A 5334-nucleotide genomic window follows, 5' to 3' on the forward strand; every position below is an offset into this window, starting at 1 on the left:
TTTTTCATAATTGTTTTGCTTCTCACCATTTTTTAGCCAGGTATTTTTTATTCTCTTGAAAGGCCCTTCTGTGCAAAGAACCCCACACCTGTTTTTCCTAATGCCAGGCACAAACGTGGATTACTGCTCTCTGTGCAAGTGTTGATCTTGTCATTTTATCCTTTGACTTGCCTTTCAGAACTGTTCTTAGTAACATGCTCAGAACATCCAGATTATCTTCTAGCGCAGATTTACCTGCAGGCTATTTCTTTTTTTCTGTAATATTTAAAAATGGTGCAAAAGAGGACACTGGCTACCTTCTCAAGCATTTAATTCTCAGACAATAAAGCCAGGGATAGAAATCTTCCCTAGGTTCTTTCACTTTTGAAAGAGCAAGAGCAGCCCTCCTTAGCGGAACTGGTTAATTATTATTATTATAAAACATATATTCCTTCTAAAAATATGACTGCATTGCATTTTAGGAGCTACAGAATATTGGTGTCATGATAAAAAGTATGTGTAAGTAGTGATAGGCCTTATGTAACATATTAATCCTAGAACTAAATGCTGCAGTTCAGGTTTTACAATAGCACTTTCACTGGTTACCATGAAACAATAGTGCTTGGTCAGGAAACTACTGCAATAATCCTGCAGCTTTCAGATGTCAATATTTAAGGCATCACTACAGTAGGCTGTGTGACTACAGCATTGCAGGAGTTCTGAAATGTGTCTGTGTCATTCATAATTACCTCTACGACATACAAAATCGTAGATGAGCACGTACCCTTTCCCTCCAGCTGCCTCACTGATTATTCATTGGCTGCGGGACTACAGGGTATTTACTGGTGCTGTTTAACATAACCCTGCGGTATTTCAAAAGAGCATCAGAAAAATGCAGCAAGCGGTTGCTGCCGGGAGCCACCGCTGCCAGGTGCCAGGCAGGCAGGCAGGGCGCCCTGCCTGCGCCTCGGCCTGGCTCGGCCCCACTCTCCTCCCGGGGACCTGCCACTTCTTAACTATCGCCTGCCTTCACCCCAAGCAGGGCCTTTGCAAAGCCCCACCACCGTGGCAGGCCGCGCCATCCATCCCGCGGGAAAAGGGGCGCGCAAGCAGCTGCACCGCCAGGGACGCGGCCGGTGGGTGCTACAGGCAGGCGGGACGGGCTATGCCTGCAATGCAGCACCACCTCCCCGAGATGTGACCAGATTGATGGCAAGTTCAGCGCCGAGCAGGCTCCTTTGCAATGCCTTCCTTTCCCCGTTAGATGTTGCTGCTGTGAGACAGATGCAGTTACAGATCAGTCTGTGATGTACCGTAATATCCTTTACCCACAGGGAGAGACAGATGCTGTGTTGTACCAGTACCGGGTGTAAGTGTGTGTGTGTGCGTGTGTGTGGTGATCCCCCCTCTTGGGATTTGACTGGAGATTAGAGCCAGCACTCTTTTATGCCTAAGAAACCCAGATGAATCCTCCAGCTGCAGGCAGCTGGATTGCTGCAGAGGGTGTGTACACCAGGCTGCGTGTCAGTGCGTAAAAAAGCACTACCTGGCTGACCACAGCCTGAACTATTCAGACGGTGTTGTATGGATGTGTTTGAGGATAATTATGCACATCGGTATAAAATAGACTTGCATGGCTTGTGCATAGAAAAATATAGGGAGTTGAAGGGGGATACACCTGTATCAGAATCCAACCTCTGAATCAGGGCTGAACATATTGGTTTTAAACGGTCCAGGAAGCACAGTTAACACTTTGAGGTGAACTCAGTGCCCCCTTGTCTCTTTTCAGTGCTGCCTGACTAGAAAGCACATCTGCATTTACTGCCGAAAATTGAACTTGAGCTGGGGAGTCCCCCACCTGGCATTAACTCAACACAGCTGACTCGTCCAAGAGCTCCTTGACCCAGGGAACTACAGAGTCAAAAGTAGGGATATACTGTCTGGTAAGGGAAAGGTCAGTTATCTGACATGTTGCAGCGATTCTGAATTAGTTATTGGTCTATAGGGGACTGCTAACACGGAGCAAGAGCTACAGAAGCTGCAAACTGATGACTAGAATGGAAACTCAGAGAGCAGTAACTTGTCAGTTTCCCCTTAGTTAGCCTCTGTCTTCGGAGATGGTACAAGGGTGGTGAGTCTTCTTTCATTAGGTGATCAACTTGGTGCTAGTACAGTCAAGCGACTGCCAGTGCTTTTCCCCTTAAATGTAGCTAACTACAGAGCAGCAAAACAGCAAGCAATGGAAAAGTCAACGTTAAGTTTCCTCCTTTCTCTAAGACATATAGCAAAGGATTGACTTGCTGTTGACCCATGTGTTTATATGCATTACAACAGTCCAAGACCACTCAAATAACTCTGGGAAATAAATGAGAGTAAGAGGGATGCACAGAAGTATCAGCATGGGGACAGATCTTCTTTTGGTGGCTTTACATGCCTTTCCTGACAATGAGAGACAGAGAGTTGTTCTATATTAATGACAACAGCCCTCAGAGGCCATACAGGCAGCCACAATCATTGCTAGGTCACGTCTCCCATATTAGGTTGCAAGTAGCATGACACAGTGTCTCGTATTTCACCTGGAAATTCCATTGTGCTGAAGTTCTTGACATTACATTAGATTTACTTTTTGTAAGTCAGAGCAGAATTGGGCTCAGAAAGCAAGATTTATATGTAAATGCTGCTTAACGATAACACCTCACTGAGATGCCCAAACTAAGACCATGGTCCCAGGGAACTGAGGCCTGTACACACAGGGCTTCTCTCCCCAGCCTAGGATTTGATTCCAAATTTGGTGAAGACAGCAAGAATTCTTCTACTGAAGTCTGCAGGCTTGGACAGGCTTTACTTCACCCTGTAAATATTTACACGCTGAATAAGCATATGCCTGGGTTCCCCATCCGGCTGCTATAAGCTAAGATGTCTCCACATCAGCCCAGGAACCTGCTGGTGCAGATGCAGTGCAACATGAGGGCCTCACAAGACACAGAAGGAGAAGGTCAACTACTTTTACTAGTCCGTCTGTTTTCCTAAACCTTCATGTTTTTATCCTCTTTTTAACATTAATTCCTTTCCTTTTTCTAGTTCTTCTTATAACCAATAGCAGCCTATTTTAACCAGTAGTCTTCGCTGTAAGTACAGTATGATTACTTCAGCCTTTTTCACTGTTAACTCTTATCCTATTTTTACTTTACAAAACAAAATAGTTGTCCCCACATGCCTCTCTAAATAATTGCTGGTTCCTCTTATAATTTGCTTATATGTCAGCTTCTATTTAAAAATAAAATATAATCATTGACTAACCATTTTAAAGCTGTTCTTGCTAACCTAAATTAATCCCAATTCCACTTGTCTTTCTGCCTTTCTGCTCCACAACTGCCCCCTAGAGAAATAGCTCTGGTAGGAAAAAAATAACACACATATCCAATCACACAGTTCTGTTAACAGTTAGTTTGCTCCAGACTAGGAAGGACTAAGATTAGTAGAAGCATTTCTCTGCAAAACTGTAAAACGCTGGCTCAGTGAAATGGAGAATTTTTTTTAGGTTATATGTCTTCTCTGAATAAAGTATCTTTCAAAAAAGTTTTTTTGGGGAAAAAAGTTGAATTTCTAATCAAAATCAGACAGAAAAAGGCCAGTTGCAATGTCTCTAAAATTTGACTGGTTAAAGCTGGTCAAAACTCTAGTTAGTATTTCCATCTGGCAGGGAACACCCACATCTTGAAGATGGGCATCATTAGAATTCTAAGTGAAAACCAAGTATTTTGGATTTTCACAGGAAAGCGCTATAAGGTTTCCTTTAAATATTTTTCAACATGAAACGAAGAAAGTACACACTGGCTAAAATAGCTGATAGTCAACAGAGTTAGGTAAATCTGCACTTGACTTTTCCTTATCCTACCTGGATACCTTCATAGTACAGCTAGTACATAACTAGCTACGGGGAAAAGACTGGATATCCATAAAGGTCTTGATTTTGTCACACAGTGCAGAGCAGGAAAATATTTGAAATAATAACATTTTTCAGAGAACAGGACAATTGTTTCTCTGTTCAGGTAATGCAGGTGAAGAAAGAAGATTCCATATAATCACTTTTCTTCTTCTAATAGGGAGAGATGGGATATAGTACAGAGAGAGACATGTATGGCCTCATCCCTGCAACTGAGTCCACGTGGGTAGAGAGATGTGCTTCTAGGCAAACCGGAGTTAAAGCAAACTTTATTCTACTGTATTCCTAGAAGGTCTAAGCAGATACAGCTGTAGGATTGGGGTCATCTTCTATTCATACAGCAAACTGCATATAGCAGAATCAGAACAGGTAACTCATTAATAATAGACAAGTTTGCTGTGAGTAGCACCGCTAATGAGGCTTCGTTTCCTAAGGATTTGTGTCTTATTTCCCCTACATTCCCAACTTTCCCTACAGTATGTTCCTATGGCCACTTTCTTCTTTGCCATACCCTACGCCCTCCCGCATAACAGGTCTTTCCTTCCTCCCTCCCAGCCTTCCCATACACCTCCTTCACAGCATGCCTGATGCTTTCCCATTATCCGTAACTGGGGAAGAACTGGAGAAGGGCCCCCGCATGCTGTGACTGGTTTGGCACCGGCATGGCTTTCTAGCTCAGTGAGGAAGTTACCTGGGGCTCTGGTTCTTCCTCACTGCTGCTCATTTTAACAAAGCTTGTAAATCTTCGTGGCCCTGAGGCTGCAATCCCTCTGTGGAAGCAGGCTGACAGAGCCAGCGGATGCCGAAGTTACTAGGGGAGAAGGGTAGCACTGTCGCACTCCTTTCGGAAACCCGACTAACAATAAACGCAGCATCGCGCCCAAAGAGCTTGCAATCGTGACTCCCCGAGCCAGGGGCCCGTGGGACAAGCGGACCCTTCTCCCGCAGGAGAAACTCCTCGCGCTTGGGCCTGGCTCAGCCCTGCTTCTGGGATAAGGACTGAGCCAGGGCCGGGGCAGGGCCATGCGAGGCAGAAAGCCTCTTTCACGGCCCACAGGAGCCTTTTGGGAGGGCACTGCAGGGGTGGCCTGGCACAGACCCCGGAGACCCCGCCGCGCCGGGGGTCAGGGACGCGGGGCAGCGCCGCCACCCAGCCCAAGAGGCGGCCGGCCGCAACACCCGATTATTTGTCCGCAGGCGCCGCCTCGGGGGAGCCGTGTCGAGGCACGCCCCCCACGCCCGCCGCCGCTGCCTGCCCAACGGCCGCCGGAGCGGGCGCGAGGGGCTCCCCGGCAGGGCCGTTTCCGCCAGAGCCCCCGGCACTAGGGAGGGCTCCCCCCACAGGCGGATTGGGGGCACCCGCCTCGCCGTCAGGGGGCGCCGCCGCCCCGCGCCCTCCCCGGCCGGCC

Source organism: Apteryx rowi, unplaced genomic scaffold (genome assembly GCF_003343035.1).
Source record: "Apteryx rowi isolate R43461 unplaced genomic scaffold, aptRow1 scaffold_103, whole genome shotgun sequence".
Classification (NCBI taxonomy): Eukaryota; Metazoa; Chordata; class Aves; order Apterygiformes; family Apterygidae; genus Apteryx; species Apteryx rowi.